This window comes from Pteropus alecto, unplaced genomic scaffold (assembly GCF_000325575.1).
Source record: "Pteropus alecto unplaced genomic scaffold, ASM32557v1 scaffold8, whole genome shotgun sequence".
NCBI classification, from domain to species: Eukaryota; Metazoa; Chordata; class Mammalia; order Chiroptera; family Pteropodidae; genus Pteropus; species Pteropus alecto.
Window position 1 is genome coordinate 6,368,017 of NW_006494609.1, and position 24,044 is coordinate 6,392,060.

At 37.1% G+C, this 24,044-nt stretch overlaps 1 protein-coding gene and 1 pseudogene across 3 annotated transcripts in view; both read left to right on the top strand.

Annotated features, from left to right (window-relative positions):
* Positions 1-24,044, top strand: part of NRXN3 (neurexin 3) — a 1,437,186-nt gene that overhangs the window by 895,956 nt on the left and 517,186 nt on the right. The gene's annotated exons all lie outside the window — the stretch shown is intronic.
* On the top strand, positions 12,172-12,287 carry LOC112473850 (annotated as a pseudogene).

The following is a 24,044-nucleotide window of genomic DNA, read 5'->3' on the forward strand; positions in this document are numbered from 1 at the left end:
TGTGCATATTTTTAAGTTCTTAGCACATTTTACCAGATTTCCTGCCAGAAATGTTGCACCTGTTTACATTTCTAAACATAGCACGATTTTTACAAAAAAATTAAAAGAAATGAATTGCATGTTAACCTCAAGAATCAGTATATCCAATTACTTGTGTCCTCAAAAGAGGGAATCAAAGTTATGTTTCAGTCTATCTATAATACACTGTCATGTGAGTACTAAAGAAACTTCTCCAAAAGTCACAGGGAGTAAAGGGTTGTAAGTTCTCTGAGCCATAAAACTCCTGGTATCTGAGAGACTCTCATTCCCTATCATCATTTTGATCATTCAGGTCTCAGTTCAAATGTCACATTTGGAGAGAATCTTTTCCTACTACCCTCTCTAAAATAGTTTCCACAACCTACCCATCACTCCATCTCATTACTCTATATTATTTTTTAATAGCACTCACCACTATTCTATTTGTTTATTTTATTGCCTCTCTCCTCATAATATAAGCTTCTAAGAGTGAAGAGACCTTTCCTATACTAGTCATTTTATCCCTGGGGCCAAAAATAGTGCTTGAAACATGGAAGACATCCATATATGATGACTGAGTGAATGAATGAATGCTAGTTCTATTAAATCCCTAAATTAACCATTCATACACATTAGTCTGCAGTGCAGCACTGTAAAGAGACCAAATATGCACATGGGGCAAAGTAGCCTCTGTGACCCCAAGATACTCAACTTTGTAGATGAAGATAAGCCAGGAAGGACTAATTATTAAAAATTCAGTAGCATCAGCCTTTTGGTTACACTTGTGTTAATTTCCCCCTGTGAGTTGCCATTTAATGGTATTGTGCTGTCATTATAGATGAATTTGGCCATACTTTTTTCTTTGCTTCCTTAAGGGCTGTGCCATTTGGGTAGCCATCTTAATCAATTTTCTCAGTCCTTGTCTTCCATGGGTAAAGCTTTAGCAGAGCTCTTAAAGATTCTAATGTCAACTTCTCTTAAGATTATTTTGTCCAATAATGGGTGTTTTGACAAATAACATTTGGAGAGCAGGTATCTTAATGATTTACCTTGCACTTTAACTAGGAGAATATGCTTGTTTTCCTCTGACAGGCATGGAATCTGGGGTTCCCCATGGTATCTCCAGCACTGACACAGGGATTGTGCATAGGAAGCATCCCCAAAAAATGTTTAATAGGTGAACAAGATCTGTCCTACCTATCAAGAAACTCAACTGGGATATGTTAAATGTTCTGGGTAACTCCTTTGAGCATTGAGAATCTAGGGGACTAGCTCTCTCATATCTAAGTTGAAACCTGCTGAGTGTGGGCAGTAGAAATTGCTTTAATATGGATTTCACTGACTTGAATCTGTGAGATGTTGTTTGTCTCATTGGGAAGAATACCTACTTCCATCCCTGATCCCTTAGGAAGCCTAGGTCTCTTAAGAGTTCTGTCTCTTAAGAGTTCTATCTCTTAAGAGTTCATGTAGAACTCTTATATTATAATAAATGTTCCTCGTTTATGCATTTTTGCTGTTTACTCAGAAAAGATGACTGGGTCAAAAAAGTCACTTCTCAATTTATTTGTTTAGATTACTTGGTTAGCGAGTGTAAGCCAGTCTGATGCTGTAGAAATTCAGTAGTGTGTATTTGGCGGGATTATGATGTTCCTTGGTAGGCTTGTAAGTCTTAGCAAGCTTGGTGAAACACGGGGCTCTTTAAAGTATCTTTTCCTCTATTTTGTTTTAAGTTTTGTCAGTTGGTTCTCTTTTTTGCCTCTTACCCATCCCTAAATACCTGTAGTAAAATAAATAGGAAATGTGGTCTCTAGTTTCCCTTATAACAAAAAACTACATTTTCATTTCTTCGAATAAGTCAGTTAATTTCTCCCATATCTAGTGATAAAGGGTACAGATTTGAGAACTAAATCACCTAGATTTGTGTCTTAGCCTTATGACTTACTACTGTTGAATTTGGGCAAGCTACTTAACCTCTGTGTCTCAGTTTCCTCATCTTTAAAATAGAGCTACTGAGAGTTCCTTCTCCATACAGCCACTGTGTGTTAATAGTTAACACTTTAAGTTAGCTTAGAAGAATGACTAGTATATCACAAGTTTTCCATGTCAAATTGTTTTTATTGGGAAGTTATATACATACTTACCTATCTGGAATTAAGGAAAAGGATCCACTAACACTCCAACTCCAAAATAATGATGATGATAATTGCAGTTCCCATTGATGACATGTCCACTCTGTGCCAAGCATGGCACTGAATGCTTTGTCTGCCTTATGTGATTTTAATAACACATTGAAGCAGGTATTGCTATTTATTCCATGATAGCAATGAGGAAACTGGAAATCTCGAAGACTGAGTACTTTGCCCAAGGTTAAGTAGCTCTTAAGTGGTGGAGTTTACATTTAAACCTAGTCTCACCTGATTTTAAAACCTGTCCTCTTAACCATTATGCCATGTTATACCTATAGTCTTCTTTCTCTGAATCTTAGTATTTTTATTAAGCTAAATTTCAATGGCTATTCCTGAGGAATCCTTCAAAATCCTTGCCTTGGTCACTTTCAAACCCAATCCTGAAAACATAAGAATTTTATAAACTCTATCAATAAAATCCAAAACTAGATAAAGACCATTCTAAAGACCTGCAGCTAAGACATCTTCCCCCTTTTTATTATACTAACAATGTAATTTTCTCTGGTTGTTGCTCAGAGCATTAAGAAATTAAAGCACTTGAGGCTGGATGTGTCAAGAGATGATTTTTGGTTTGTTTTAGTGGCTGTTGTTTCTGAGATGTTTCTTTCTCTTTCATTCTGCTTTTTCTGTCTCCAATCTTGGCTTTAAGGAGAACTTCCCGTTCACGTTCAGGAATCTGTGGCGAGGGAAGCAAGCACAAGAATTTGCCTGCCACTATTTGGATGTTAATATTGCGTTTCAGCCTCCGGGAAAACTGACAGAGCCGCTGTGAACATCATGTGTTTGGGCTGCAGCTTTGGTTGCCAAAGTGCAATTTTTACCATTGGCATTTCTGCCACCTGCTATGGGTAATAACTGTCTAAAGGACAAATCCCTCTGTCTGTGATATTTTTTTTCTGGGCTTCATTGGAGAGAAACTGTGAAATGATTTATTTCTCCATACATGAGAAGCTACATGGATTCTCAGGTGCAGAGTTTTGGCCTCTGATACTTTATGTTCTTAGGTTAATCCATTAACTTGTCTAGGGGGAAAGGGACAGAGAAGATGGATGAAGGTGTTACAAAAACCTAGATGAGAAGGATTTCAAAAAAGCCCAACCACTGCCTCTTCCTCCCTCTTCCCATCTGCCCCTGGGAAGTCCTTTATAGGAAGCTGGGTCTGTTAATAATAGCCAAGCTTTGTTCCTGTTGTTACAAATGAGACCAGTTCTTTCTCACTACATGGGTATAATGGATACGTTACCTGTCTTCTCATATTCTCAAAAGTATGTGTGAGCGTGTGCACACACACACACAAATGGTTTTGTGCTCAAGAGTGGGAAATGCAGAGTGAAACAAAAATCTTTTTACTGCAGACCTCAATGCCTTAAAAAATCACCCATATTATGAATCTCTATCAAGGATTTATAGTATGCAACATTTTCCAACCTTATTTGATCTTGGAGTACTTTTTAGGAGCAGTTTAGGGACTAATGTCCTATTGAACACACTTTGGAGAGCATTGGAGTAGATTATTTTTGTAATTTAGTTTACAAATTTATCCTTTTGCTTGGGTGAATTGGCTTGTTAAGTGAATTTTTTTTTATGTCCGATTTTTCAGGTTGCAAGTGCATTTTTATAGAACTACCAGAAATGGTGGTTCTAAAAAGATTCTACAGGAACTGAATTATCTCAGTGGCTACCCTGCTTTCCTCCCACCCCCTCCATTTTTTCCCTGTTCTTATAAAGCCTTGAGTATACCTAAAAAGAAGAAAGCTAAGTGGTAGAGGTACATGCCTCTGTAGGTGGATTGGTGTGTTAATTACACTGTATTCACGTAATCTGTGAGTGGGCTTTGTTAATTAGATACCATAGGAAGTTGTATATTTATATATAAAATAAACATATCCTGGATTTCTCTTTGTGTACATTTTAAGGTGTTTTTTTTTTCAATTAAGAATTTTATTTTGCCCCGCTACAGAATCAACATAAATTATGGAGTTAAGCATAACAGTAAAAATACAATGTATTTTTTATGTAGCGTTCTTAATACAACATATCACAAATTAAAGAACAAAAAGCAAAAATGAAGCATTTAAAAAGACATTCTAACCATGGTAGATGGCACATTTTAGAATCTATGTGACAGAGGTCAAGACTTGCCTGACAGGCATCCATACTCCTGTTCCAGCTTATTCCCTCAATGTGTCAAAATTGATTCCAAGAGAGACTGGCCTTTGTGACTCTCATAATGTAAAGCATGCACACGACCACGTAGCATTTCCATTCTCGGAGAATTATGCTATTTGGCTTTAAGAGATCAATCATAAGGACATGTTTTTATTCCCTTCCAAGTCAATTAATTTCATTAAAACACGTGCAGAAGTTAAAAAAAAATGTTAAACTTGGTATAGTCATAACTACACGTAATCTATGTTGGGCTCAGTCATACCCATTTTTCATGAAGCTCTTGGTTACATTAAAAAACAAACAAAAAAACAAAAAACCTTTCTGATTATGAAAGAAATGAGTTCAGTGCCCTGCTATGTTCTGAGTGTTGCTGTCTCATAGCACATGTAGAGAGAAGGAGGCTGTGAGGCCAATTCTGTGGTCACCAGAAAAGGCTTCCTTTGGCACGTGAAATAAGGCTGTCCCATTTTCTGGGTGATAAAGAGCTCAATCTCTGAGGTATAGGCCAGATATGGAGGGGGATCAAACTGTTTTCCCAGCTATTCTAGCGTGGTCTTTGTTTCAGAAAGCAGAATCTGGGGAATGAATACGTTGCAAGTCAAAGCTTACTTGGGTTTTTTTCTTAATCTGGATCTGGACCCATCTGAATGTAATTTCCTCCCAGTTCTGGCAATAGGCTATCAGTCTTTGTTTCTACAGTGTTGGCTGACTATACTTTTCCTTATCTCTGTCAGTACTTTTATGAGAAGATGAAAGAGCTTTTATCAAAGGGTGATAACATGGTGACAAGCTGCATGTTTTTAATTGGTTTTTATAATTTCTCTTATTTTTCTCTTTGCTGACTTCCATTGACATGCAGTCTTTTATGTATGTTCGACTTCCTTTTATTTTCTCTCTTCCACACTTTACCTAAACACAAGAGGAAGAAAGACAGCAATGGTAAAAGTTCTAGGGACACATCATACACTTGGGTTCCAGTAGAATTAGGGGGAGTGGTTATTTTGAACTATGGGTGTGTTTTCATTCCTTCTTGAGACTGGTACTAGCAGGGGCTACTGAGACTGGCATAGGTCCTACTGGTTACTTAACAGAGTGGGCAAAAAGTAGTATCTTATATTAAGATCTTTTTTTCTTTTTTCAAAAGAAGTTCCATTTTGTGTTCATTATATCTCTAGCTTTCCTAGAGAAATAGCTCTCTATAATGTTGGTGTTCACCCCAGCACTGTTTGAGGGAAAGACTTTGTCATATTATTGTCAGCAGTATTTGTGTGAGGAGATATAAATGTTGTTTAAATGATAAAATAAATTCAGCAACTCTCAGACATAGAAATAGGAAATGGAATTGTGAAGCCGAAAAACAGAAACAATAGAAGAATGAAACTTAAAGAAATACAGGTTTTTTTCCTAGTGCTTTTCCTGGAGTGACTCTCCTGTGGTTGTTCTGTTTATCTATTGCTGTGTAACAACCCCAAATTCAATGGCTTCCAAGTAACAAGCACTTTATGATGCCGCGGATTCTGTGGGGCAGGAATTTGGACAGGAATTTGCCTTTCCTTTGCTCCCCAATATCTGGAGTGTCAACTGAGAAGACTTAAAGAGCTGGTAGTGACTTGCATGGCTTGGACTGGAATTACCTGGAGCTTCTGTACTCCTATGTCTGGAGCTGGACTGGGATGAATGGAAGGCTGAACTGAGCTGGGAAGGTCTGCGTGGTTTTTCCCTGTAGCTTGTGCTTCTCATTCGTAGTGTCTGGTTTTCTGAGAGGGAATGTTCCAAGAAACTGCATTGCCTATTCTGATTTAGCCTCAGAAGCACACAGTGACAGTCCTACCACATTTTATTTGTTACTAGTAAGTCACTCAGAAGAGAGAATTAGTTTCTACTGTCCTGATGAGGGAGGGTCAAAATCACACTGCAAAAGAGCAAGTTGGATGGAAAATGTTGTTATGACTGTCTTTGAAAAATATAATTCTCCACGGACATTATTTGGTCAGTTTGAAAAAAGAGTGAGGCGATTGTATCTTTATATTTGGTCGAGAAGTGTATCTGGCACTTTATCACGCTAATAAAAGTCGGATCACTTTTAAGTGCCTTGTATTTAAAATGCTACTTTTCTTCATCAGGATTGCACTAAGATACTGTATGGGAACTAATCAACATGAATTTATTTGTACAGCTCATTTAACAATAACCATTATTTAATACATAGGAAAAAAAATCATAGAATGTAAAGTAAGAAACAAATGGGAACGTACAAGCAAGAAGACAAATTAATGAATAATAAAGAAGTGGAGATACTTAAGGCAAGGTACCATACACAAATGAAGTTCTAGTGATTCTCGACCCTTATCTCATAAAAGAAGCATTTACAGAATTAAAAAACAAACAAACAAACAAACAAAAGCAAAAAACTTTGGTACTTGGACTCTTCCAGAAACACTAATTGGTCTGAGGTGTGAACCAGACATCAAAATTTAAAAGCGCCCGAGGTGATTCTGATGTGTAGCCTGTCTTGAGAACCATTGTTGCAAACCATTTGTAAACTGCATAAATGAAAAAACAAACAAACAAACAAACTTATTTTTGTAATACATAGTTGCCTTATTTAACTCTTTTCTCTCCTACAGACTATTCCAGAGCAAATATGGTTTCATATCTGACAGGTGGACATATGGACAAAACCCATATGCCAATAGCTAAGGAAAAAGCTGACAGAACTTGTTTCCTTGATGTTAGCATTGAACCACCGAAATATCAACACTATAGTTGTCCTATTTTTATGTGGGATGATAAATTTCCTTTTTTTTTTAACCAGAAATTGAGCTATTCTGTAACTTGCAACCAAAAGCATATAAATCATCCCTACTTATAAGCACATTTTCTTGATTGTCTGGACAGTCTGCTCTACAGTTCCACCATTGAGTCAGACGGGTCTGGGTTTGAATCCCGCCTCTGCTACTGTTAAACATAACAGTGAGTAACCTTCAGCAGTCTTTCTTTTTTCACATCTGTTTATAAATCAGAAGAAGGTAAAATACCTGCTTCACGGCATGGCTGTAGGAGTTAAACTCATTCATTCTTTCATTCGGCAAACCTTTATTGAGCACACGACTATTACCAGATCGTGTTCTGTGCACGGAGTATACGGCATTGAGCAAGACAAGCACAGTGTGTATTCCTCTTGAGGGAGAGAGGCAGTCGTATGTTAAAATGCAGAAAAGAATGTCAGTTCCTGATAGAAGCTGGGATAAAACAGAATGAAGCAAAAGAGTATGATTGGGAGATACCTTAGGTTGTGTGAACAGAAAAAGCTCAAGACTCAAATGATAGAAGGTAGGTCTCCAAGGGCCAGAAAAGCACATCTAAGCCAGAGGAATTGTTAATGAGAAAGTCCTATGGCAAAAATAAGCTTGACTTATTCGAGAACCAAAAACACACGAAGAGCCTGGGCGGAATTAGCAATAGGGAGAGTGAGGGGAGTAAGACTGGACAGGTGGGCAGGGGCCTGGTTACGTAAGCCAGGGCGAGGAGTGTTGATTCATTATAAGTCTGGTGGTGCACATTTATAGAATTTTAAGCAAGGGAGTAAATTATCTATTTTTATTCATGCAGAGGCAAGATGGAAATGAAAAACCAGTTAGGAGGCTATTTTAATTGTCCCAGTGAGATATGATGGTATCTTGTTTTAGGGTGGTGCTGGTAGAATGGGGAAAAAAAAGGACATTCAATTTTGCTGTGAACCTAAAACTGCTCTGAAATGGGAACTCTATTTAAAAAAAATGTACATAAATGTAAGTAAAACACTTAGCTTTCCATTGTGGGCACTCAGTAAATGCTAGCTATTATCCTTGTTATGTTGTCATTGATATTAGTAAAACCTGGAGGCAAGATCTTGTTCTGTCATTACATTGCTTTTGTGGGAAGATGTAATCAGAAAAGCAGAGGGCTCTTTCAAGATTGTATATATTTTCTTTAAAGGCTTTCCCCTGACATGCTCTGTGATGCTAAGAGGGCCTGGTTAGCTTAAGGTCTCTATAGAGGAAGGCTACTTACTTTAGTAGTGTGGGTCTGTTAAGAGTAAATGCAAAGGGTCGAAACTCTTAACGGATGGTTATTTCTATTTCCACATCTGATGGTAAATATTTTATCATTGAACGGTATGGTTCTATGAATCCTGTTACATTATGTACCACCTCAACCCAAATGAGTTTCAAGATTTTAAACAGACAGAATTGTTTTCCCATCAAAATGGGGATAAATATGCAAAGGCGGGATACATACTCTCTTTAGAATGTTAAATCTGAGCTGCCTTGGTTTTAAGACCAGTGGAAATCCTCACTGTTTTGCCTTATCAGGACCCTTGTGAAAAACTGTTTTATTGGTCATATAAGTGATGGCTAGTTTATAATTAAGGCAATGGGTCTGCATTGAAATGTAGGTTACAGTTCTCAAACTCAATGTCTTTATTTTTTTATTTTCTATTGGAAAACTGCTTGCCACTTTTATTTATTAGTTTCATACATGTAAACTGATATTAAGATATACTTCTCAGTTTAAAAGATGCAGCCTGCATCAGTGAAATCATTCTTCCACACCTGGAGGACTTTAAAAAGAGAGGCTTCTTAGGTAAATATTATTCTATTTTGTTTATGTGTTTTCCCCTTCAGATAGATTTTATTTTTAAAGCAGTTTTAGGGGCACAGCAAATCGAGCAGAAAATTCAGAGTTCCCATATACCTCTGATCTCACGCATATACAGCCTCCCCTCCCCCGCCCACCCACTATCAACATCCCCCACCGGAGCGGAACATTTCTAGTTGGTGAACCTATATCGACACATTATTATCATCCAAGGTCCATGGTTTACATTAGGGTTCAATCTTGGTGGTGTGCATTCTGTGCTTTTTGAGAAATTTGTAATGACGTGTATCTACCATTACACTATCATACAGAGTAGTTTCACTGCTCTTAAAATCCTCTGTGCCCAACCTGTTCAGCCCTCCCGCCTTCCCCTGTCAACCACTGATGTCTCTGTAGTTTGGCCTTTTTCAGAATGTCATATAATCAGAATCATACATTATGCAGCCTTTTTAGATTGACTTCTTTCACCTAGTAATATGCATTTTAAAGTTTTTCCATGTCTTTTCATGATATGATGGCTCATTTCTTTTTAGTGTTGAATAATAATCCATTTTCTGGATGTACCACAGTTTATGTATCCAGTAGCCTATAGAAGAACATCTTCATCGCTTCCAAATTTTGGCAATTATTAATAAGGTCACTATAAACATCTATGTGCGAGTTTTTGTGTGGACATAAGTTTCCAACTCATTTTGGTTAATATCAAGGAATGCAATTGTTGGGTTGTACAGTAAGAGTTAGTTTAGTTGCAAAAGAAGCTTCCGAACTGTCTTCCAAAGTGGCCTTTTTGTTTTGCATGCTCACCTGCAATGAAGGAGAGTTCCTGTGGCTCTGCATCTTCCTCAGCATTTAGTGCTGTCAGAGTTCTGGATTTTGGCCATTCTAATAGATGTATAGTGGTATCTTATTGTTGCTTTTATTTCATTTCCCTAATGACATATGATGGTGAGCATCTTTTTATATGCTTATATGCCATCTATATTTTTTGAGAGGTAAGATGTCTGTTCACATTTTTTATCCATTTTTTCATTGGGTTCTTCATTTTTTTATTGTTGAATTTTAAGAGTCCTTTGTATATTTTGGATAATAATCCTGTATCAGATATGCCTTTTACAAGTATTTTCTCTAGTCTGTGGTTTGTCTTCTCATTCTCATGAAAGTTCCATCATGTTTTTAATTGTAGAATTAGACAAAGGAATAACCAAAGCTTAGTAATCTTCTTTAGAGAGCACATTATCTTATATTTTCTGGTTTCATCTGAGATAGAAAACTGATCTGTACTGTTTCCTTCCTTCATAACAATTTCAGTGAAATAAAATGAAAGGAACTAGGAAGTCTTAGCGAAGTCACCCAAAGTTCGAGCGAGGAGACATGCACCCCAATTCTCTACCTAAAGAGAGAGTAACGCAGAAACCAAATATGTTAAGAGTTTATTCGAATTATACCTTGGAGCAAGGGACAATGTTCATCACTTTGCTGAATCCTTATTATGGGTTTGTTTCCTCCACGTAAAGGTTTCAGTGGCCTAGGTTAGATCGTTGAAATAAGGCTGCTGGACATTTCTAAGTTGGAGTAGGCTGAGCTCTTAACCTAACTGGTGTCCTTATAATAAGAGGAGGAGAGACACAGAGAAAGACCCATACACACACAGAATATCATGTGAAGGTAGACAGCCATGGGATGATGGAAGAAGGCAGAGATTAGAAAGTCACAAGGGCAGGCCGAAGAGCCCCAAGGATTGCTGGCAGCCACCAGAAGCTGGAAGAGAGCACATGGCCCTGCTGACATCGTGACTTCAGACTGCTAGCCTCCAGAACCGTGGGAGAATTCATCAGGGTTGTGTTAAAACACCTAGTTTGTGGTACTTTGTTACATCAGCCCTAGCAAACTAATACAGGAGTCGATGGAGTGACCTTAATTAGATATTGGAAGCCAAATATGGAAGCCAGATCCAAGAGCCAGGGGGACTAATGAGGAAGAGTCATTAAAAGAGTTCTTGGCAGTCACCTGTTCCAGATGTCAGTGTTTCTGCCAGTTTTTATCTGCTCACTGCCCAAATCACTTTAATGGACTGAGATGGATTGGACAGCTTCTGGTGTGAATAAACACTTAAACATGAAGTCAAGTATAACCCAAAACCTGGGTATCTTGCTTTACATTGAAAAAAGGATGCAGCTGTCCCTGATCATGTAATGTCCTCCCTTGTTCATAGGTAACCTAATGTACACTTAACACAACATTATTCCAGCCTTTTCTTCCTATTGAGTTTTTGTTTGTTTGTTTGTTTTTTAATTTAATCCTGAACGAATCAGTATTCCCAGGAATTATCCTGGAAATGGTAGGGTTTTGTGTTAATTTCCTATTGCTGCTGTGACAAATCACCACAGCATTCATGGCTTAAAACAACACTGAGCTTATATCTTACAGTTCTTCAAATGAGAAGTCCAGTATGGGTTGCACTGGATGAAAGTCAAGGTGTCAACATGCTGTCCTTCTTTCTGGAGCCTCGAGGGACAAATTCGTTTCCTGCTCACTTGGGTTGCTGACAGGATTCAGTTCCTTGCAGTTGTAGGATAGAGATCTCTGAGATTTTCTGGCTGTGAACTGAGGGCTATTGCCAGCTTCTGGAGGCTATTGGCTCTTCGAGGCCAGCAAGAACTGGTCAAGTGCATCTCCCCTGAAGTCTTTCTGGCCTTCTTTGCCTGTCCATTTTTAAAGACTCATATATTTGATTGAGCCCACCAGATAATCCAGAATGGTCTCCCTCTCTTCTGGTCAACTGACCAATAACCTCAACCTGCTACCATAATTCCCTTCTGCCATGTAACCTCACGTGTTCACAGGTCCTGGAGCTTAGGATGTGGGCATCTTTGGGGTACCATTATTCTGACTACTACAGCTTGTCTGCAGCAGACCAACATGACTTCCTAACAGGACTGAGTAGAAGGAGAAGCTAAACTGTGAGGGGAATACAGAGCTCCATCAAAATATAGCACATATTAATAATAAGCAAAAAGAGAAAGCCATGCCACATATGATATGAATAGTATTTTAAAAAGTCTATCCTTTGGACATGGTTCCATAGAGTAGCAGTTAGCATGTCTGTTTTACATGTAGAAGGTCCTGGGTTCACACCTCAGTAGAGCCACAGTCCATGGTCTACAGCCATGCCACCCTCAACAAGCCTGATGTCTGATCTCGGGAGCTAAGCAGGGTTGGGCCTGGTTAGTACTTGGATGGGAGACCACCTAGGAAGACCAGGTGCTATAGGCATAAATAATAATAATAAATTAAAAAAAAATAAAAAGCCTATCCTTTAATCAACTTGTTGACTTGAAAATTAAAAATTAAATCTTCTTAATGGAAACTATTTGACTATTAAGAACACCAGACATATCTTCAATAGCACTGGTTTCTTATCAACCAAGAAAATGCTTTCTGGATAGTCCATGAGGGAATATGTAGAATTGTTGGTGTGCTGCGTTCAGGGCTCCTTTTTGGCCTTAACTTTAAGCATATTAAGTATAAGTTCCTCTTGTTTCTCTTCTGATTGCTCCTTCAACTTCAATAAATTCCAATAAGGGGAACCTTATTTTTTTAACTTAAATTTTCCTTGCTTAATTTCATCCAGTTGTCTTTAGAATGATTTTATCCTATCAATTTGTTATACCATTTATATATCAACATCTGTCTTTCTGCCTCTTTCATTATTTTTTATTTTATTATTTTGTATTTATTTATTTATTTTTCTGCCCCTTTTAAATTTCCTAAGAGGTATATTACTGGTAAACATCAACTTTCATTTTGGTCAGCTCTGTTTCATGAATTTACTGCCAAATGTGGACACTTTTAGTTTTCCAGTGCAGGTTTCAGGCTCTTCTCACATTCATATAAAATTAAACAAAACAAAAATATATTTAAAAGTTTCTTCGAAGAGAGGTTTTTTTGTGCGTGTGTAGTCATTATTATTGAACACATGTTATGTGCTAGGCGTTCTAGGTACTGGAAATACACCAGTGATTCAGATGCTCAGTGTCCCTTTTGGGAGCATCGCCTTAGTACAAACTTGTTTTTATTGTCTTCTCTTCCCTTAGTCCCTTTATGGTAACCCTTGTCTACTTAGATTTTTGTCTCCTTATCTTGGCAACTATACATCTTTTTTTACCTCTTTCCTTATTCAGATTCTGTATCCAGAATCTCATTTGCCCATGGCTCAGCTTTTGAATAGCTCTACTCGGATTAAGCAAATGCCACCAAAGGGCTAATTGTGATAGCTCTGTATGCATTTACTACCTATCAAGGGGTTTAATTTTAACCCAAATGAATGGACTTCCTTTTGGTGGAATTGTAGCTATCCTACTCAGGCTGTTAAAGACATATATTTCTTAAGGCCCTTTCATGGTACCCTGTCAATTTCTCCTTTTTAGACCTCTTCATTTAATCTCCCAAATGGTGAGACCAGCCCTGATCTCAAATGTGACAGTTAAGCACATGCCAATGACGTCTTCCCCCAAAGCAGTAGAAAGGCCATTTTTCAAATAATGATTTAAGTAGGCCAAAGCAAACAGGATACTCACATTAAAGGAAGAAGAAACTGCATATTTCAGAAAGTCCTATGGATTTAGAAACCTTCGCCTGCCTCACATTCCAGTTTTCAAGTTAATTTGCCCATTAGGTAAGGATCTCCTCAATGGAACTTATATTGGTGAACTCCCAGACCTTATACAGTTCTCAAGAGATAGTAAACAGCTCCCCCGAAGTGTTAACAGCATAGCATATCCCTTTAGCGGCCCAGTTGTGTAAGTCTCACTACTAAAGCTTCCTGTACTTGAATTCTTGGCGGTGGCAAAGGGAGGAATAAATACTTGGAAGTTTATTTTGGAGTAGCAAATAATTGGCTGTTTAAAATACAAAAAAAAAAATTAAAAATAATAATTTTTGAGTAACTTAAATATAAAAATTTACATTAAATTTAGATGTGACTAAGCAAGAAAATATTTGCTGTTTCAATGCCAGTCAGGTACTTGACTAAGATAAAAGTTTAATGCCTAACTGTTTCACCAGAAATAGCTTCTCACCCTACATCACAGGACACTGAATTATGCCGAAGTCTTAGAAGAGGCAGTTGGTAGGCAAAGAGAATTAAAATAAAGAGCCAACAGAGCTTGAGTTCTTTTTTCCCATATATATGGAGAAGGAGAGAGTATATTCCTGCCTTGGGCTCATTAGCAAAACACATTAGCTATAGCTGAATGATTTGCACCTGGTGCCTGCCTGAGGTCTCCAAAGAGAGGAGATTTACAATTCGGTTTTGAGCCTGGGAACCTTTGAAAGCCCTTTCTATCAAAAATTAGATAGACGTTTGGAAATGTAAATATGCCATATTTCTTTTTAGATTACGCATTTGCTGAAGTTCACCTTTTAATTTGTTTAGAAGCAAGTGGCCCTGCCCCTCTTATTACACTCCATGCACATCACTTTTGAGATGAAATTTCCAGATGGAGTTTTAGTGCTGAAATGGAGCAAAGGGATCATCTATTACAATCTCCTTCTTATAGATTAGCAAACCGAGCCCCTGAGAGGTTAAAGAAGTAATTTAAAATCTCAAATATTTAGCAGCCTGGCCAGGACTAAGACCCCCATTAATCTCATTTCCAGCATAGCGTTTATTTTTTCCTTTCCCTTTACTAAAATTATAGTTGCTGGAATAAACTCCTTAAAGATAGAATATTCATTAAGAGGTCACCTAAAATAGTATAATCTCATATTTTGGAAGATTTCTGTATCCTTAAAATCCACTTCATTAGAGTAAAATTTAATACTTAATTGGTGATGTTTCTCCAGGTGGAAACTTTCATTTTGTTTTGATGCTTGGATTAGTCATTTTCATTTGTTTGATTTAAAGTGGGGTTGAAGGGGGCAAAGGGCCCAGGGAAACTTCATTGTGACGTGGCATCCAACTACAGCCAGACACTTTTATCTAATCAGCACACTCCTTGAGGTCTCTGGTAATTATCAATAAATTGGATGGTAGATAAATAGCCGTGTCATATGAGTGGGGAAGTGCCGAAGGCATGCTAGGGGTGACTCTTTCAGCTTGTCGGTATGAGGGAGGAGTACAGACAGATCTGTCCTGTTTGTCAGGAGCAGAAAGTATGTTGGAGAAAACTAACTCTCAGGAAGGGGATGTGTCAGGAAGATGGATTACCCCAGGAAGTCGGAGCTGCTCTCCCAGTGGGCAGCAGTCCACTTGGATGTAATTTGCCGGCTGTCCGTCTTGTCCTAGTGTGTGTCTCTGTCTTTTCCCTCCTTTGCGCTGCCAGCGACCAGCCTGTGCTCTGCAGATCTAATGCAGTCACAGAGCCTTTAGAATCGTTAAGACCTAGGAGGGAGGGGACACTTGTTTGCAGAGAGTGAATATTCAGCATGCACACTCTTCCTATCAGCACTCCCAGAAGCTCTCAGAGAGACGGACCCTGTGGGGAAAACTCTTTAAATGAGCACCTTATTAGAGAATGATCCTGTTAGGTGAATAAAAGGCTGATTACATACCCAGAGGTGAGCCGTAATGAGGCTCAGAGTAACTAAATGAAGCAATCTGCTGCACTTTGTATCTGGACTTGAGCCTGAGCATTTCAAACTGGCAACTGGAAAAAGAAAAAGCTCTAGGGAAAACCACACAATAGGCTTGAAATATTTCATCCTTTTTTTTTTTTTTCTCCCAAAAGGGAATTTAGGGCAGATTTCTTGGGTAACAGTTTTGAAGAAAGAAGCCTGGTATGAGCAGGAAGCTTGGTGTGGGTGTTGCTACCACATATAACAAAACCATAAACACTTTCCTGTCCTCGTTGGAGGCTGAGTGATCCAATGGGCCTTGCTTTTAAAACCGTAAGGGTTGTCTGCACAAGGATTCCAGCATGGCATCTCAGTACCATTGACTGAAAATTGGAGAGGAAGTTTGAAGCAATGGTCATTACGTTTCCTAAGGAGTGAGACACAAATGAACCTTCCACCCTGGCGAATTAGTCACAAAAAACCATGGCAGCAGGTTGAAACCACCAACGTTGGTTATTGCTATCTGGTCTTGTTTATATTTTCAGTCCCCTATGGCAGCAGCTACAGCCCAGAAGCCCATTTCATTGATAGTTCACTGGCCTTGGTGATCCAAGGATTTCAATATTGATGAATTATTGTTCTAATTTTTGGAGCAAGCATCTTCGTGATTCTTTCCTCTGCTGCCCACCTTCTCCCTAACAGGTGCAGGCAAGGTACTGAAGTCGAGAGAGGATTCTCACCTCTGCACCAGAAGACTGGCTTCTTAAAGGGGACATGACACTCGCTAATAATGTGACCTACTGTTCAGTATTTCTGAGCCTCATTTTACTCACCTGTAAAATTGGGAGGAGCAATAGTTGTATTGCCTTTTATTCTTTCCTTTGTATACAAGAGATATTGAGCGTGTTTTATAAACTATCATGCGCTGTTGTAGGAAAAGTTATGTTTATTCAAGGCATCTGATTTGTATTTTAAAATTCTTGAATTATGATTCCTGGCTAATGATACCTAAGACCCTTTTTACTCCTCAGGCACACAAGTAGTGTTTGTTTCAAAGCAAGATGTTGAAAAGCAGGACCAGACAGTTTGGTTCCCTGGATCATGCCACTGAACTCTCTTGACTGTGACTTTGCTTTCCCCATTCTTATTTCATTGGGAAAAGAACTATGTAAGATTTTATCCTGAGACTAAAAAGAGCTCTTTAAAATGACCTCAGGGATACAAATAGATCAGTTGCCACTTATTTCCTTAATACGATTAGTTTCTAAAATGTAAAAGGCTGAAATAGCACTTATTTCTCACAGGTTTCTGTCAAAACCAACATAGGTGCTTGTTAGTGTCATCATGATGGGTGGCAAAGACACTTAAGTTGATAATTGAGGAAAACCAAATATCTTCTCTATCCCCCATTTCACCCTCATTTTATCGTCTTTGATGTAAAAGTGTCCCACTGTTTCAGTAGAATAATATGGTGCTCATCTGTTAGCTGGATGGAGGATAGCGACTATAATCCGTTTCTCTAGGCATGCTTTCCTCAGACTAAGGGCTAAAACTACCATACAGCTCAGATCTGAGAGAAGAGTCAGAGGCATTCAATGATTAAATAGTCAATATGTTCTGACTTTTCTGCTGATTTACCAAAGAGAATAATATCTTCTCAATTTCATCACTTATTAGCAGCCATTCAGCTTGTCTTAAAAGCATGTCTTGATTTGAACAGATAACCCACATTTAAAGCACAAATTAATAAGCTTTTGTTTTATGAAACGGTGGTGCCCTAAACTGGGGCAACGTCATAGGAGAGGAGAGTTGAGATTCCAGCAGCTACATGGAAAAGAAAAACAACATTTGTCATTTTAAAAAAATGAATTAGATACTCTTTATTTGTCTTGGAGAAGAACATGAACACTTAAGAGAGTAATTGGAAATGATTAAAAAAAAACATTAAAAGTATTTTATATGCTCTGAGGTGAAAACTGAGGCTCAGAAAACTTAAGTAATTTGGCTCATGTCACATGGCAGGATAACTTGTTGTTAGAATATGGATTTGAGACTGTGTTCATCTGACTATAGCTCTGAAGGGTGAATTGATCAGCTTTTGTGTCCTGAGGAATCCGGAATCACTACTTTTCCCCACATTTCTCCATCCTCTCTGTCCATCCCCACCTCTTTAATCTGGTCTTTCTTTTCAAAAATATGTTAAGATTGTCATTAAGGCACACAATGTTAGATAATGAGTTGATATCTATGTATCTACTATCTTAAAATTGTATTTAAAAGGGACCTCATTCTTAAAAGTTTGAAAATCTTTATCAAATACCGAGTCGCAAATAGATTTTCTTTACCTCTTTGAATGCTGTAGAAAAATTCTTCATATTCCTTGTCTGTTGAACTTCTCAATATTAACTTGGAGTGCATCTCTTCCTACAGTTCCTTTATAGGTTGTTCACTTTCGGAGATGCCTGTTTTCTGGTTGGAGAAATTCTTTAAATCACGGGTACCACATCAGAATTTCTTTCAGTTAGGATGACAGATCCAATAAACTGCATGTGTGTGAAGTACAGATAAACGTAATCAGATCTCATGCTTCAGGGAATAAACTGATTACCTATGACAGTCAGGAAGGAGTCTTCCCCATTAGCATCCTGCAGATACCCAAGCCAAGAGCTGGATAGAAAGCCACTAACCCAAGGCTTTCTTATAGAGCTTCATTATGTACAGAGTATGAAATCTGAACCTATGACATAATGTGCTGTGTATAATGGTTGTCACACATGGATACATATTTAATGTGCAGCAAAATAAATACTGTAACAGTTGAGACAGGGTTCTATTTAGATAACTGGGATAGTGATTCATTAAACATAAACTACTTAAAATCTTTCATGTTTCCTCCAGGGATCTCAAAGTACCTTCCCAAAATGAGCTCATTAATCCTCATGAATATTTTGTCACATAAACTCTGTTAAATTTCTCTGAAAAAAACAGGTCAGTCAGTCTGACTAACCAGTAAGTCCTTGTAGCAGAGCCTAACAATCTTTATTGCCTTGAAATCTCATTAGAGATTTGACTTCTAAGACCATTATTGTAAATGGATTTTATTTTCCTCTCTGACTCACTTGCTACATTTATCTTTCCAACAAACGTGGTGAGTGTCAACAATGTGCAAAGTTCTGGATATAAAATGATAAACAGGGCACCAGGTATAGTGGGAGAGAGCTGGAAGTTCTTCTAAATATACTAGCAAGACCTCTCTTCAGCAGCTGTCCTCTTACTGCACAGGTCATCAGATCACCTGGGCTCTGACATATGGAAACCTTGTCTCACTCATGATTTGGTCCTAAGAGGCCTTGATAGATTCCACTTAGTCCAGTTGAAATTTAGAGAGTTGGTCATGTTCTACCTTAGAAAACCCTTGCAATAACTTTGGTTCTTTCAAAAACTGGAGTGGTCCAGAGATCCCTACTCTAGCATAACTACAGTGTGTGTGTGTGTTCATCAGAAATGCTTTAGAAAAGATGATTAAATTCAAATTTGACAAACTTTTCCACGTGAATTTTAAAGACAAGTCCCATGTCGATCCCAAAAAAATAATAAGAGAATAACAATTTAAGAGACATTTTCAACTAGATATCCATCTTTAGGTCTTATTTGTTTGGTTTCGTGTTTTTTTCTTAATGTTCTTTTGGATCAAACCATGATAGTGTCTAACCTTGCGGCTGTTTAATGCGAAGGAAGTGTCCAAATAATGTTGAGAGAAAAGATTTGTGAAATGGTTAAGCATTTCTTTTGAGAGATGTCGTTTTGGTTACAAACGGGACAGCACTTTCACCTTGGAAGAGAATAGGATTTTCTCAGTTTGGTGCCTAAAAAACGTTTGTTTTGATGAGAAACAAATACACAAAGTCACGCTCACTGTGCCTGCACTGCCCCTTCCTCCCAGAATTGGATACGCTCATAGCAACTGACGTTTTGGCAACCTCACTTAAAGGAACATCATTAGATTGCTGTTTCCCAAAGCATATGCCCTTAAAAAACCAGTTCTATGGTATGGTCCTTGGGAATAAAGAGCAAGGAAGATATTAAATGGTAAATATATATTGGGGAGCTTTTTAGTGCTGTTCCCTCCCTTACATATTCACAGTGAATATTAGTAAATTAATGGTTCTACGAAGCCTCGTAGTACATATACCTTTTAAATTTTATGTAACTTAAGGTATTTTCACATTCATTTGATTATTCACTTGTATAACATTCATTGATGTAATACATATTAATATTTAGCTTCTGAGAATGCAAATTGAGAAATATTATGCTAGAAAAAAATATATATACATATATAAGCTAATATAAAAGAATCCTGCTAAAGAATGGTGTGCTTATTTATATTAATACATTATTTTTACTTTATTTTATGCATTAAAAGTCTTTTAAGTGATTTAAAAATATTTACTATTTTTGAAAACACAATAAATGTTTTGAAAAATTCATACCGTACTAATTCTCACTTCTACCATGTCTCCCATTCTAGAATTTCTTCTCTTCAATATTTGGTTATAGGAGAGCTCAATATAGGAGAGCTCAATTCGTGTTCAACTTTTCAGGACATTTCTTATGCAACGTGAAAGATAGCATGCCTGCATTTGTGTAGCCAGTAGAAACTACATAACAGTGGAAGATAATAATAAGAGGGAAATAACTGTATAAAAATGTCGGGAAACTTTTATTTTCCTTTGGCTTGCTGTCAGATTTGGACCAACAACTAACCTCCCTGATTCTTACTGTATAATTAAAATGACTGTTACTTCCTACCACCTGAGAATGAATGATGTGGGGATTAAGCAAAAATAGCATTCTGACATTTGAGTAAATCCCTTTTAGTGGTTTAAAGAAGGTACCCTTATTTCTAACCCATTCTTTCATACATGTTCATGATCCCATTCACTAACCAGTTCTAATCTTATTATGTCATTCTTATACCTGCTGCCTGTTATCTGTTTACTTATTTTCACTCTGTATTGTTAGGACATTGTCAATACTACTTGTGTTTCAGTGAAAAGGTCCATTTGGAGAAAAATAATTGTGTGTATGTGGGGGGTGGGAGTGGGACATGGATCAGAAGACAAGTAAAGACACATAGTTAATCTTTAGTCTAGAGTTGATTCTCTCATGCCTTACTGAAAAATAATCATGAAACAAAGTGATTAGGTATGGAAATGTAAAACTAATGAATGACTGTGAGTAAAGGTTATAATCACAACCACTAGATTTCCCCTGATCAGCAAAATTCCGTTTGACAAGACAAAGAATGTCCTAAGACCCTTTGGGGTTTATTCACTCGCTTCTATTCAGAAAATGTCATTCTTCATTCTTTTTTTATTCTGTAGAGAGTTACCATATCTAATTACTATTTGAAAATCCCAAACACTAGCTCTTCTAAAATAATGTTCCCTCTGAAATTTCTAACAGTTTTAGAATTTGGTTATCTAGAAATTTACTGCACATATGGCCCAGCAAGAGAATAATTACACTTTATTGATATCCTCTCATAATGCTATGAGTAAAAGTGGAAGAGAAAATCTGGCTGAAGCTGTGAAAAATGAGATATATTTATAAACCTGAGATGTCGACTTTCCAAATTAGTTTCAAATCCAGATAGCACATACATGCCCTTTTGCATACTTTCACATTCCCACAAACTCCTATAAGAAAGTACTCCATGATTTATTTCTAGGCATTGAATATATAAAAATCTATCTAGTATATGTGTGTGTACATGTGTATGTATGTACATATGATTCATAATTTGCTAAGCCACTATGATGTTAATTTTTCCTTAACATAAACTCTCAATATTTTAGTCTGGAGAAAAATTTAAAATATATTAAGACTCTCTTCTTATCATCAGCATTTGTGAGAGCATTAAACTGTTAACTAACCATTCCCCTGGGTGAAGAAATTATACTTACCTCTTTGCCTGGAGATTGCTTCTTATTAAAGTGTGTTAGATCTATATATATATCATAAAATGGCATAAACTGAGATTTCTCCTCCCTTATTTATTTCTGATAAAAATATTCACTGCTTGCCAACATGTACATATATTTAAAAATTCACTGCACACTAATTATACTATGTGGTGTCACAGGGGTGTTGTTATTTTTTTTTCTTTACTTGTAATGTTTTGTTAAATTTCGGAGGAAGCTTGAAAAATTAATTAAAATGATCTTGTGTCTCAATATTTTATTGCAGTAGTGGAATGCAGAAGAGGGAAAGGAGAATAGTGATGAACCGATTGGATAAGAGGCAACCATTGGTTTTTGCAAAAGGATCAGGGCTTGTCCAGATTCTATTTAGAGTATTATAAAGGCTTAATAGCTAACTGCAGTGAGATTACAATTTTCAAATTGATTGTCGAAGATAACAGGGAAGATAACATTAGAAACAAACAGAGAACTATCTAAATTCAAACCAGCTTGGAAGAATGCAAAGGAAGATGGCCAAAGGGGAGGGGGAAAATCTGAGAAGCAGATATCCCATAGTTGATATGCTTAGGGAAGCGTGGTATATGGGTGCAGGGCTGGGTGGTACCTAGTGAGAAGAATGCTCTTGGCTCCTTCCCATCTCTCTTTCCTGGACATCAGAAGAGACACTAGGCCTTCATTTATTCCACAGAGAAATACCTTTCTTCTAAGTACTTTTAAGAAATGGGGAAGCAAAGAGAGATACTCATCTTTCATACCCTGGAGGAGTTTGGACAAACGCAGTATGAAGGAAAAAGTGTGAGGTTTGGCTTAAAGAGAGGAAGGTTTTATACATAGAGTATAATCCTTATTCTGTCTTTTATGGGTTTGTGGTCTGGTGCAAGTCCCTCCTTCTCTGCTTTAAAATGAAGATAATGATGATGCCAGTCTTGTGGGGACACTGTGATGATTTAAAGTGATGGTGCATGCCCTTTGAAAATAATCAAGGTACTAAAATGCCCTGTTTTTAATTATGAAGTATTTTAATTAATTCAAGTTTTATAGTAGAGTCAGATTACAGGGAATCAGAGAAACAGATAAGTATGGAAAGAATGATAAATATAGAAAGAACATTATATGTATTATAGGCAAGGTCAGATTTATGAGTGTACAACCTCTACAAGTTGCACAGGGTCCTGCCTGCTCTTAGAAGGCGCCTGTGCTAGCTTAATGTTATACTGTCACCATCTTGAAAGTTTTAATAATTTTTAAACAAAAAGTCTCACATTTTGCATATTTTCATTTTACAGGGCTTCATGAATTATATAGCCAGTCCAGATTGTAGACGTACTGAATGTGTAAATACTTAGATTAGTTACACACCAAATACATTATTCACTAAGTTAGTTACCCATCTGTTTGTTCATACATACATATTGACATATTCTTTCATGCAATATATGAGGCATGCGAGGACTGAAAGTTGTATGTATGGGTCTGTGGCCTTGGAAAAAAGGCAAACCTGAAAAAATTGTTAAATGTAATAGATATCAGTAATTGAAAGCTTCTTATGTTCCAAGGCCAAGAATGAATATATATATATGAATGAATATATTAATATATACAGAGCTATATAGATATATGTCACTTATATATAAAAGAATATATACATTTATTTCATATATATGAAATATATAGTAGATAATATTAGTAATATGTCTTATTTTCCTCCATACAAAAATATTGCAGTGTTAGTAATTAGTAGGTGTGGAATAGGGCCAGAAATCTGCATTTTTTAAAAAGTAGCCCAAGGGCTTCTGATGCAGGTGGTTTCCAGACATGCTTTTCAGACTCCGAGTGAAAGGATTGCTCATGTTGTATTTCTAATATTTATATATAATTGGGAGACTTAGGTGATAATTTTTCTAGTAGCCCTTAGCCTCGGAGAAAAAAAAATATTGTAACTATTACCTTTTTCTCTGTGTTATTTGGTCCCTGTGAAAATCACTATAAGATATTTGCTTCACGAAGCAATACCCTATATCTAATTCATTCCCTTTGGATGCCAGGCCACCACTAGTGTAAGATTATTCACAAATGCAGTTAACCAAATTAGAGGCACGTACGTGTTGGAGACAGCTTCTGGAAATGTGACCTATTCCCTACGTATTCTGTATCAGAGGCCTTGAATGAAAAGAGAGAACTATAATAGCATATCTGTTCAGAATAATATTCATTGGTCCTTTAGGATTTTTTATTCCTACCTACATTACTTGAATGATAAAACTCTTGAATGTTAAGGTGATTCACTGTGCCTGCTGGAAATTCTTCTCTCCTCCTCTCCTCCTTTTCCATCCTTCTTTGTATATGTAAAGCCATTCTCAGCATTTCAGAGTTTCTCCTAACTCCATCTATCCATTCCATTAATAATTATTTATTTAGTACCTATTATATGCACTGTTTAAGATACTATAGTAGATACAAATATACACCAGAATTTATTCAGCAAATA